Source organism: Bubalus bubalis, chromosome 13 (assembly GCF_019923935.1).
Source record: "Bubalus bubalis isolate 160015118507 breed Murrah chromosome 13, NDDB_SH_1, whole genome shotgun sequence".
NCBI classification, from domain to species: Eukaryota; Metazoa; Chordata; class Mammalia; order Artiodactyla; family Bovidae; genus Bubalus; species Bubalus bubalis.
Window position 1 is genome coordinate 55525232 of NC_059169.1, and position 13292 is coordinate 55538523.

The 13292-nt window shown below is 50.2% G+C and overlaps 1 protein-coding gene across 1 annotated transcript in view; it reads right to left on the reverse strand.

The window, feature by feature from the left end:
- Positions 1-11541, reverse strand: part of SPATA13 (spermatogenesis associated 13) — a 107569-nt gene extending 96028 nt beyond the window's left edge. The window contains exon 1 of the mRNA XM_025262834.3: positions 11312-11541. The gene's annotated coding sequence lies outside the window, so the exon portion shown is untranslated. The remainder of the gene's footprint in view (positions 1-11311) is intronic.
- Positions 11542-13292: the final 1751 nt, after the last annotated feature.

Sequence of the window (13292 nt, forward strand, 5' to 3'; positions counted from 1 at the left end):
ATGAAAGGCATACAGTTTAGAAAGAAAGAAATTAAACCATCCCTATTTCCAGATGACACAATTATCCACATAGAAAGTCCTAAGGAATCCACAAAAAACCCTAGAACTAATCAATGAGCTCTACAAGGTTATAGAATACGAGTCAAACACACACACAAATTTTTTTTACTGTATTTCTACATAGCAATGAACACATGGGCATTGAAATCAAAAATACAATACCATTTATGAGTGTTCAAAAGTGAAATCTATGCAAACATGAACAGAAATTATATGCTTAAAACTGCACAATACTGATGAAAAAAATGGAAGACTGGAAGATTCAAAATAGTAAAGATGCCAGTTCTCCCCAAATTCTAGCATATATGAGAAGATTATTCAAAAATTTATATGAAAGCAAAAGGAACTATAATAGCTAAAACAATGTTGAAAAAGAATAAGCTGGGATGAATTGGTCCACCCAATTTCAAGACTCAAAGCTACAGTAATCAAGACTGTGATGTTGGCTGAGACACATAGCTCAATGCAACAGAAAGGAGACCTTAGAAACAGACCAACACAAATATGCCCAACTAATTTTTGATAAAAATGCAAAAGTCACTGTATAGAAAAGGCATAGCCTTTCTAACAAAAAAGGGGGCTAGAACAATTAGGCAAAAACCACAAACAAACAAAAATCTCACAAAAAAACACAACCTACATCTCACACCTTATACGAAAGCCAACTCAAATGAGTCATTGACTTAAATGTAAAACTATAAAACTTAAAAAACAGTAGAAGAAAACCTTCAAGATTTAGGGCTAGGCAAAGAGTTCTTAGACTTGACACCAAAAGCATAATCCATAAAATAGGAAAAACAATCAATAAATTAGACTTCATCAAACTTAGAACATATTTGCAAGCCACACATATCTAATGAAGGAGTAAGATCATCTTCAGAGAAGTGTGTTGAGTAAGAAAAGCCAAACCTAACATACAGTATGATTCCAATTTTATAATATTTTTGAAATAAAATTATATGTAGGAAAAATTAGTGGTAGCTAGAGGCGAAAGAAGGAGTAGGGGCAGGAGGAAATGGGTGTGGATATAGAAGGACAACACAAAGAACCTTCTTGGTGATGGAAAAGCTATTTATCTTCACGTAGCAAGGTCAACGGGCTTGCCACGTGGCTCAGTGGGTAAAGAATCTGCCTGCCAATGCAGAAGACGTAAGAGACATGGATTCGATCCTTGGGTTGGGAAGATCCCCTGGAGAAGGGCATGGCAACCCACTCCAATATTCTTGTCTGGAGAATTCCAGACAGAGCAGCCTGACAGGGTAGAGTCCATAGGGTCACAAAGAATGAAACACGACTGAAGCAACTGAGCATGCACGCACGCACATCAATGTCAATATCCCAGCCATGATGTTGTACACATCACATAAATATCACTGCATTATACCATGCATGTGAATCTACAATAGTTTCAGCTTTTTAAAAAAATCTTAAAGATTAACAAGAATGTAAAACTCCCAATGAATACAATTCCATATTGACTGAACTCTCAAATCCCCACTCTTTTCTGCCAACTCTTGCCTTTTGTGTGTCAGATGTTGACTCTTACCAAAGTCACTCCAGCTAAAGAAAACCATCTACACACCACAGCTGAGTCTTCCATACAATCAGGCACCAGGATCTGGGTATTTTACAGAGACCTTCCTGACTGTGCAAACCTTGTGACTGATGGAGGCAGGTACAGCCCAGGACAGGTGCCAGACGTGTCTGAGTTCCTGTGTAGACACCAGCAGATGGGTGTGGCCACCTCCACAGGGAAGCAGAGGTTCTGAGACCAAGGCCACCACTTCCCCATCTCCCTCCGCCTCTGGCCGAGGCAGCACTGAGTACACAAGGGTCTCTGCACTCCGAAAGCAACAGAGCCTCTGTCCTGAGACCAGCAACCACGCAGATCACCTCCTGAGCCCTTAGCAAACGGATCCTGATGTGGGTCTGAAGTTCCCTCTCTTCTGAGGTGAAAGCTATAGGCTCCTCCCAATGGGGAAAACACCTTTCCATCTAAAAGACCATGAGAAATGTGGTCCAAGCTAACTGCAGCCGTGAGTCTGTACAAGGAAAAGAAAGATTCACTGACCAGGCATGTGGAATATGCATGGCTAGTCATCTCTAGAAACAATCACATAAAAGAAACTCTGCTGTTTGAAAGAAACGTGTGTGCATGCCTGCGTGCTCAGGTGCTCAGTCGTGTCTGACTCTTTGTCACCCCATGGACTGTAGACCATGAGGCTCCTCTGTCCATGGGAATCTCCAGGCAAGAATACAGGAGTGGGTTCCCATTTCCTTCTCCAGGGGATCTTCCCAACCCAGGGATCAAACCCGCATCCTCTGCATCGTTAGTTGGATTCTCTACCACTGAGCCACTAGGGAAGCGACATACATAAAGAACCATAACACTCGTGAAACCAGTGGTTTTTTTGTTGTTTTTTCAAACCTCTCTCAATAATGCAAACCCAAGTGCTTCCCAGGTCTCTTCAGCTGACCTGTAAGCACACACAGAGAATTGGCTGCCCTGGGTCCAGGTGACAAGGGACCAGAAACCCTGCTGCTGAGCCAACCTTCTGTTTCTCCTGGACTGATCTGCACAGATAGCCACTATCTTCATCTCAGAAGATGAGTGTTCCAACTGACACAAAGACTTCTTAAAAAATTCCCAGCCAGAGAAAAACGGATGCACTGTGTGGAGAGTAAGACCTGCTTCTACGGAATCGACTTTCCAGGAAAGCCTAGAAACAGTGCTGTCTGCTGACAATGGCATTTCCTCCTTCCTTAGAGACAACTCATCCCAGCAGGAAAGAAAAGCCAGGAGAGATTGGCTATATTCACCCACAAAAATAAAAACAGGGTATTAAAGTCCTAGAGGAGAAAACAAGCAAAACTGTAATTGTCTACTGGGACAATACAAATTCAGTAATCCAGCATGCACCAGAATTTAATAAGCCATTTTGCTTCAGAATAATTGTTGCATGGGGTTTGATTTAATTAATCACAGCAAGTTTGGAAACAGCCCCCAGGAAGTCAGTGAGATAAACCCCGTGCTGGTGTATGTCAGGGTGCCACAGACTGACTTCAGGCGGCGGCAGGGGCGCTGTGCGCTCTAACCCACCCACTGCCAGCCTTGAAATGCCAGGACATGCGGGCATCCCTGTCTTGTGTGAAGGCTTCGGGTGAGCACCCACTCAGGGTGAGCACCTTGGATGAGGGTTAGAGTAGGAACAGACCAGGAAAAGCAGAGAGAAACCCTGCTTCCTCCTACAAGGTGATCGGAAAGAAGGTCTACCATGTTCTCTAAGCCTGAATATTTTCTCCTAATTTTCAGTCGAGCCACAGGAAGCCCCGACCCACAGCAGGGGAGGACAGCATAGACAGATAGAGCATCTGTACCCTTCTCCAGGGCTCCCCATCCCCGGTGGCAGAAGAGCCTAGCCTGAAAGAGAGCCCGGAGAAGGTCACCCTACATCGCTGCCCTCCCACCCAGCACAGAGATCTAGGAGGGACGGTGAGGCTGCAGGGAAGGATTAGTGGAGACTGGGAAGGGCCTCCCCTTGGCTGGAACCATGGCTGCGTTTAGGAATGGCCCGTCCTTCCATCTCAATGAGCACCATCATCATCCATGAGCACAAGACACTCTGCTGGGCACATGGCCTTTCAAGAGCTGCATCTGGACACAGGCGGCTCAATCCTGAGCAGAATGGTTGATCCCGATGCTGGTGGGTGAGGACAACTACTGAAAATACAAACTGACTTCCCTGGTGGCCCAGTGGTTAAGGCTCTGCACTTCCACTGCAGGGGGGCATAGGTTTAAGCCCTGGTCAGGGAGCTAGGATTGCACATGCCTTGAGGTTAAAAAATGAAGAAAAAATACGAACAGAATCCCACCAGTCATCCAGATTCCACAAGCTGCAAGTTTACGAGTCAGTCTTCTTCCTCACACCTTGCCATGGCTTTTCATCAAAAAGTGAATCTTCAGAAGAAGCTGCCACTTTCCTTATTCAGAATTCCACAGCTTCATTTCTCAGGGATGCCAGGCATCTCAATCTGACTTTGGTTCAGGGATACACTGACTCAGCACAGGACATGTGTGGGCCCCACCCTAGACACACACACACACACACACACACACACACACACACACACACCCCCAGAGGTCACCGCCAAGAACTGGAGCTGGGCCATAACGGTGAAGTCCCCCATGCTTTTCTGGGAAGTTCGGGACACCATGGTCCTGGCAGAGAGGCCTGAGGACGCAGAGGGGAGATCTAACACCAGAGCTGGACTCGACTCTATAAAACAAGCAGGCTCTTCAGTAAGACGGGGCCACTCAATCCACTCTGGGGAGTTTAGGTTTGTTTCAGAAAAGTCAAAGGGAGAGAAAGCAGGCCTGGGAGATCTTAGAACAGACCATTTTAAAGAACACTGTTGACTTTTCCCGGTGTATTCTGGGTTATTTCTTAACCTCACATTTTTAAAATTAAAACACAGTTTTAACTTTTCTCATTTAAAAAATCTAATCCTTTTGAATATAACTGAAGCTGTAGATATTCATATATTCCCTCCTCCTTTATTGTTTCAAATGAGGGGTTGGGGGATGTTATTTCAGAAGGATCCATGGAGCATTTAAGCCAGGGCAATTCCTGTGAAGGCCTGTATTTCTAAAGGCTATTCAGCCCATGGGTAACACCAGTGATAATGTTAAGGCCACACAATGGAGGCTAGTCTTTACCATAATACTGAGCCACTTGTGTGCCGGCCACACAAAAGTTTCCCTAGTGGTAGATTTTCACTTAGTCCTCCGGCAGCACAACAAATAGAGTGAATCAATTATCTCTATTTTCAACACAGATTTAAATGTACTCCGGCCAATCGAAAGAGTAAACATCAGCTCCCTATATATCCTGCACAGCAAAAAACAAAACCAAAAACAGAATCTAACTTTTCCACAGAGACAGAACAAATCATAAACCTGAGATATGAATTCTCCTATTTCTTGTTTCTTTCATTGATTTGACCAAACCACCAGGACGGACTCTAGACTAAAAGAAACGAGAAACCCCAGACCTTACACTGGATGGTGGATTTCATCCTGAGAGTACTAACTATGGTCTCCAGCCCCAGGCAAACTGGATTTTAATAACTGGTGGGGATATTTTAGGATAATTGCTGCATGGGGTTTGATTTAATTAATCTCAGCAGGGATCAAAGAAGGCCCGTGGAGTCAACATGAAAAATGTCCTTCAGATGTTCTATTATTACAAGTGGGGTGATTACATCACCAAAAGGTATAGAGCAGGCTGCAGCTATAAACCAAAACCTAAAGAAACGCCTTCTACATGGTGATAGGTATGCTTGTTCTTCCACAGGAAAGAGGGGATAAAACCAGCAGCTCAGGCTCGATGCAAAGCAGACGCCCATCAACAGTTATTGAATTAACAATGAATGAAGGTTGAGAGAATATGTGTGATGGGGCACAGTATGCAGAACAGTCATATGTTATTTAAGTAACTGCCAGAAATACACAATTTATAATATGACATTTAGATCAGAGAAGACAGTTCATGTGTAAAGACAGAGATGGAGATGTTTGGTGTGTCTGAAAACAGGTGTCTAGGTACAAATGACAGATTAGGGCAGGGTCAGAACCCCGGGGTCGGGGGGGAGCATTCTTACTGGAAAGCACTGCTCCTTCATGAGTTTAGAATCTAGTTATATTCCAAGAAGTCAAGTTCTTCTGTATAGAGGATGGAAGACGGTGTCGGTGCTGGGAAGGCAGGCCGGGGGTGGGGGCCCGTGTGCTCTGCTCATGCAAGACCTCTGCAGTCCTGCCAGGAGGATGCTCAGAGTCAGACCTGGAGATGCACTCAGAATAAGATGGAACCATCAGGAGAGCCCCAAACCAACAGGCCCTCAACACCTAGCAAGTATTCATGGAGCAAACGACAATGGCTCCGCTTTCTCCCCATCCCATCACAAAACCATCAGAGCCTCCCCTCCCCCAGCTGACGTCTTATGAGCACCCTGTAAGAATGGACTCTCCCACCCTCACGGCAACCTGTGACTGTGGTCCCCAACTTCACTGCCCCTGAACAATCTAACTCTATTTGGGGGTGGGAGAAGGCATCAATCTTTCCGAAAGACCCCCAGGTAATTCCAACACCCAAGAAAGTTTGAACCACTCAGTGAAGAGATGAGTACCACCATCTACATTGTCAGAAAGGCAACTGAGGAAGACAGGTCAGGGCCACCCCAAAGTCACACAGCGGGCAAGCAGCAGAGTTGGGACCTGATCCATTTATCTGATGACCTTGAAACACTAAGAAATCATGCCAGGGAGCAGTGTTGTAGAAATAGTCTACATCACTAGTGGGGATGAAATGAAGCAGGGTGGGCGAGGCAGTTGTGCGAGTGTACACAGTACAGAAACACAAGGGCGGTGGGCGGCGGATCCCAGAGGCAGGTCTGACCAGGCAGGAATGTGGTCCCGGATCTTTGACGGAGCAATGAAGAGCTGCTGTTTTTCATACATTCTAGAGCGCTGGTTCTCAAGCTAGCATGCAAGAAACTCACCTGGAAGGTGTTAAAATACAGACCACACCCCCGAGTCTCTGAGTCTGGGGGCTTCCAGGGGGAAAGTCCTAGAATTCGCTTTTCTAACAAATACCCGGGAAATAGTGACTCAGAACCACTGCTCTGGGCACACGGTGACAGTAATGAACGAAGGGCCCCTCAATTATGGGGGCCACTCAGAATTGTCTAACGGTCCCTCATCACCAAACTGGGATCTGTCTCCCCACCTCTTATTCTGTCCCCAGAGGCTGGAATGTCTCCCTCTGTCAGCCCCTTCCCCAACCTGAGCACTCCTGTTCAGCCCAGGCTGTGGTCAGTGCCTCCTCCAGGAAGGCTTCCTGGATCCGTCCTCTCATGGACTCCCCTAACCACTCCCTGCAAATTGACCCCTCACCTGCTATGGGTCCCCAGACTTTCACACAGCAGCCTCTCCCCCAGGAAGGTGTGTGAGCCTCCCTGAGGGTAGGGATGTTCCTAGCATCCAGCATAGAAACTCTTGAAGCCACAGAGTCCCAACACCCCAAGTGGACAGGTTTCTACACCCACAGGTCAGTGGTTTTAGTACTCCGACCTACTCTCTCTCTTTATACCTTGTACGTGGTGGTGACTGACCAGGGCCTGACCCTGTTTAATGTAACTGAGGTATAACTTTGATACTCCATGACAAGACTGCTTACTGCTCCTGTTATATGAACAGCAATTTCCCTGAAAGCCTGTGATCCCGGTTCTGCTACCAGGAGCATACCTCCTCCCTGGTCTCCCGACCCCTCTGCTCTGAGAGTAAAATCAGGGTTCCGTCCCCTGCACCTGCCCGGGCTGCCAAGCAAAGACCCTGGCTTCCTGTGGGCTGCCTCCCGCCATGGCCACCTTCCAGGCTAGTCATTTCAGACCTGTGTGCTATTTTCTCCAAGGACAGCCTGCCAATCTCTGTAACGGAGCTAATCGGGGAGGGAAAAAGCTGGTCCCTCCCTCTCCCAGATTAGCCATCTGCGGCAAGCCCCAGATGGACAGAGGTCCTCTTAGAGCTCCTCAACTCCATGGCTAAACCCCAAGACAGAATGGGGGCCCACTCAGATCTGGCCAGAGAAAATGTCCCAAGTCAGGCACCCGGTCCCTGAAATAACAGCGCTGAGCTTGCAACGCTTCCATGGTGACATGGAAACAGGCGGAGGCTATTTCTGGCCAAGTAATCAGGTCCTCGAAGGTCCTAGAGAGGGGATGGAACAGTCCTCTGTCTAGGACACCTGAAGATCACGAGCACAGGCTGAGGCACGGGGCATTACCCATGACCACAAGCGTTGACATGCCGACCACAGCACATGGCCACAACCACGTTTGGACTACACCTGTCCATCTGGGGCTTGCCGCAGCTCCTGGCTTCCCCCAGTCAGCAAGCGTACCCCTGGTCCAGGAGGGAGATGAACGAGGGTGACCGGAAACCCCCTAAGGCCCCACGCACCCCTTCATATCCTCACCTCGGCTCAGCACCAGGAAACTTCTAGCTCGTAAAAAGCCCTGAGGACACTGCTGTGGAGGGAGTTACAAGCTTCAGAAGAGACAGGCTGGAAATGCATGCGTGTGGATCTCTTGATCCAGGCAGCCCCATGTTCAAACCTCAGCTTTGACTCGTCCTATGGGGCTACAGCCATGAACCTTGACGCCTTCACCTATGCAAGGGAGCTGTGAACCTAACCTGCTCTTCAGTTACACAGTCCTCATCCAAACCACAGGACACAGACACGTCTCATCAGTTCTCCCAGGGACGCACAGACCCACCCATCTCATTCGGGAACATCAGAGAGAAGTTAATTACATGCAACATACACCTGAGGGCATCGGGCCTGGATTCTGTCAAGAACGGCAGGTATGGAATGGTTGAGCAACTGTCGGGAGGCAGCACCCTCCAGGTTCCCCGAGGCCTCCTGGAGAAAGAGGTGAACCAGACAGCAGGGAGCGAAGCTGCGAACTGGGGGGCACGGATGGGAGTCCCAGGTCAGTAGGAGAGACCGGTAGGCAGGGCAAGGGCAACAGAGACAGGCTTCCCGTCACCCCTGTTTCATCTGAGACGCAGAGATGAAGGGAACCACGTGAGTACTAATGCCTCTCTCTCTGCAAGTGGAAAACGCAATCCAACATTCCAGTTACTGATTCTGAAACTGCCATGGATTGTACAACATGCGTCTAGAAAGCAGAGGTTCCTGCCTGGTGTTCCTGCCTGATGTTCTGGAAAACAAAAAGTACTTCTTTCTAAAACACTTGAATTTATACTTCTGTGTTTTTATGATCCCATGTATACCATTACGTATCTCAGAAGCAAATATTCTTAGAATATTTAGCTTTCAGACCAAAAAAAAAGAGCCCACGGACAATTCCATCCTCAATGAATCCTCCTGCTGCCTCTGAGCTCAGGAAAGAGGGGGTGGGGGGGGCAGCGCTCGCTGCTCTGCACAGCAGTCTCTGAGGGGCCGCCCCGCCAGGCTGTAGAGCCAGGCATGGAGAGTCCTGGCCCAGCAGCCAGCAGGTTGGGCATCTAGGGCCAGCCCTACCGTCCAGCTGCCTCCCTTGGACATGTCATTTTATTTCTCTGGGCCACGGTTTCCTCATCTGTGGAATATAAGGTCCCTTCTAGCCATCGAAGCAGAAAACTTTCCCAAGACTCTGCTTCAGCATCTGCAAAAGAACAAATACTTTCCTACAACTCACAGGAAGGTGAAGGAGATATCCGAACAAGGCTTTAAATTGTACAATGAAACGGAAACAAACTGACTCACAGCATCACAGGGCGCTCAAGGACCCTGAAGCTCTGGCCAGCTAAAGTGAAACTGACCTCTCACTGTAGGGGCGGAGCAGCTGGCAATGGTCTTGGCATGAAGCTTTCCCAAGCTCTCCTGTAGCCAAGGGGGCCAGCACTCCCTGCAGGAAAGCCAGCTGGAGGCCAGTCCAGGCAGTGTCCCCGTCTTTCTGAAGGACGGGAGACAACAGCTTTTACCCACACGCAGCTCTACAGGTACAGCTATTATGCCCTCCACTGCTATAAAATGCAGACTAAATAAAACACACAAATAATGACCTCATTCCCAAAGCCAAATCTCAACCCATTTCTGAGTTCAAAAGTTGGTGTGGCAAGAAGAGGGGCTCTGGGCCTGGTATTTCACTTCTCCAAGCCTCCCTTTATCCATCTGTAAAATGGGGCTAGGAATGCATCGATGTTACAGGGATGCGAGGAGGATTCGTGAGTTATTACTGCATGTACGTTCCTCAGAAGGATGCCTGGCTCCTTGTAAGTGCTCGATAACTGCTACCTAACATTCATATCAATATGAGTATCAACACAGCCAGAGAACTTGTCTATGGATGGTACTACTTCAGCAAGAATACACACACAACCAGGAGAGGCAAGGAGATTCTTGAATCCACAGCAGTCCTGGGGAAGCTGCCGCCTCCTCCTGACACTTTCCGACATTCTAAAATAAAGACGTCTGCCAGGTGATGGGGGACCAACTGGAAGAGAAGAAATGGACAGAGGGATGGCAATGCAGGAGAAAACTCAGCAACCAGAAGAACAGAAACAAGGTGTGCACTGGAGGCGGGAAAACCACAGGGAGAAACAGGTAAAAGACACAGGAGCTTAAGCAGAAAGACAGACCGGCAGCCTGGTGGGAGGTGAATGGCTGATCTAGGGACCAAGGCAGGTGGGTGAAGATGAGAATGCTGGGTAAGAAACAGTCACATAAAACTCTAAAGGGTGGGGGCGGGGCAGAGGGCAAGGTTCAGAACAGGGAGGCACAGACAACAGGTCCCCGGGACACTGCATTGAGGAAGCCTGGTAGAAGGCGGACACAGAAAAGTAACGTTCGTTAGGAGGTTGGGGGGGGGCGGGGTGGGGATAAAACAGGTAACGTTTCTGTGCCTGCTAGAGAAGGCGCGCACAGAACCTGGGGACTTGGCAGGGATAACAGGGTAGAAAACACCAAGCACGGAAAACGAGGTGAGACGCGGGAGCACGGCGGGATACACGAATTTAGACGGCCTTGGTAACAAGTGCTAAATAAACTCAAGTTACTCTACTCATCGACAAGACTGTCCAGTCCTGGGAAGCAACTGACCGAAAGAGTTTTGAGAGTTTTGTTTGTCTGCTTGGCTGGTTTGGCTCTTTTTCCGCACCTGGAGGGGTTGGGGGAGGGCATTGCTCGGGCTCTGAGACAGTACAGCCAGATGGTGGCCGTCCGCTCAGGTCACCCGAGTTCCCCAAACGTGGGCGCAGCACTGGTCTGTAACCCCGGGGCCTGGGGTGCCGACAACCCCCACCACGCCGACCACAAGTGGAAGGAAAACGGCCCTGGAGCCCACCCTCCAGCTCTGGATCCCGCCGTCTCTCTCTGGAGATGAGGCCCGGGGCAGCAGGGAGCGAAGTTCTCCAGCGCATCCCCTGGGCGGCGCGGGCGCCCCGCGCCTTTGTCCCTTCCCCAGCCCGCGGCGGGTCAAGTCCTGAGGGTCCCCGGGCGCGTGGGGCTGGAGTCCCACGGTCCGGGGCCGCCCGGCCGCGCAGCAAACGCACTGAGCGAACCTCACGCCCAGGCTGCAGGGCCGGCTTTGGGGTACCTCCGCTCCCGGACTCGGGCTCCCTGTGGACACCCGGGCACCGACGCTGCAGACCGCCGGCCCAGCGCCCCGTGCCCCGGTGCAGCCTCACCTACAGCGGCCCCGCTGCAGGAGCCTCCGAAGTCGGCCGATCCTAGAGGTCCCGGCGACTTAGGATCGGCCCTGCCTGGCCCCGCGAAGCTCTGAGCACGCCGGAGTCGCGGAGAAGCCTCAGCTCTGGCGAACCGACTTTGGGCTGGCGGGCTCGGATGCGGCGCGAGGAGCGCTGCGCGGAGCACACCAGCCTCCACCTCCCTGCCCAGGCCACGCCCCCGCCCGGGCCACGCCCCCGGCAGGACTCTTCTTCCGCCCCCAGGCCAGGCCACGCCCGTTCTCTGGCCACGCCCCCTAACGGCCACGCCCCCCGGCAGGGCTCTCCTTCCTCCCCTGGGCCACGCCACGCCCTTCACTGGCCACGCCCATGCCCACGCCCCGCCCCTAGTCCGGCTCTCCTTCCACCTCTCCCAAGCCACGCCACGCCTGTCCCCTGGCCACTGCCTAGGCTCGGCTCTGCTTCTTGCTTCAGGCCACACCTCCAGTTTGGCCCCTAGACACCCACCCCAGGCCCACCCCTATCCCAGGCCACCTTGGCAGCAGCCCCGCTACCCCCACCATTCTCCCAACCATTCCCAACCCAACCCCCATCTACCACGAGGATATCCCCCCACCGCGTCGGCGGCCCTGCTACACTGCCCCCAGACCCTAGCTCCTCTTCTCCTCAGCTACATGCCTCAGCCCGGCTCCCTTCCATCCGCAGCCAACGACTCCCCCCATACCAGCACCCCCAGCCCGGCCCCCCTAAGCTCGGCCCCACCCCCACCCCAAGAACTCCCCAGCCTCGCCTGGGGCCGGAGGAGCTAGGAGAATTTGCTCCTCCCCACCAGGACCACTGCGCCCCGCAGCCCCCTGGCCCCATCTCTGTAGGCCAAGGCGCCCTGGATGCCCTTTTCGAGGGGCGGGTGTTGGGGAGAAAACCCAGAATGAAGACTTTTAAACCTACCCACCCTCCAGGACGCACAGCAGGTCTTCCGTGGGCTCTGTGGGTGAACCATTCAGGTTTCACCTCCCTGATGGCTCAAGGCTTAATCACTAATTCACGCGAAAACCACAGAAGCAAAGGCAGCCCTCCAGCGCTAAGATCTGGGCCTTAAAACTTCCATGATTGTTTCCTGATGTGCACCTAATAGAATTCATAAAATAAACATGTTCTTTTAAAAACTGCCATCTTTTAGATGATTCATTTCAGTGGTTCTGTGTGCCAGCACTATTATTATAAACATGTGTTACTTTTATAATCAAAGAACAACCACCTCTATTAAAAAACTAAAGAATATATAAAAATATTAAATTTCGAATGTGTGTGTTGTTCTTCGTCACTCGGTGGTGTCTGACTCTTTGCAACCCCATGGACTGTAGCCTGCCAGGCTCTTTTATCCATGAGGATTCTCCAGTCAAGAATACTGGAGTGGGTTGCCATGCCCTCCTCCAGGGGATCTTCCGGACCCAGGGATGCAACCCAGGTTTCCCACATTGCAGGTGGATTCTTTACTGTCAAAATTAATTCTATGTATGCTTTCTTGAAGAGTGAAAAACTATTCTGTGTGATACTCAAATGGTGGCTACATGTCCTTATGCATTAGTCAAAACCCAGAGAATATACAACACAAGGAGTGAACCCTTATGTAAACTCTTTCATCATAATCTATCAATATTGGCTTATCAATCACAACCAATGTGCCACACTGAGGCAAAATGTGGGTAACAGGAGAAACTCGAGGGGAGGAGCTGAGGGAATCCATGCCAACTCTCCTTTCCTCTCATTCTTTATGTAAACTAAAAAAAATAGCCCATTAATTAAAGCACAGGCTTCCCTGGTAGCTCAGCTGGTAAAGAATCTGCTTGCAATGCGGGAGACCTAGGTTCAATCCCTGGGCCCCTGGAGAAGAGCATGGCAACCCTCTCCTTCTTGCCTGGAGAATCCCCATGGACAGAGGAGCATGGCGGGCTGCAGTCCATGGGGTCACAAAGAGTCG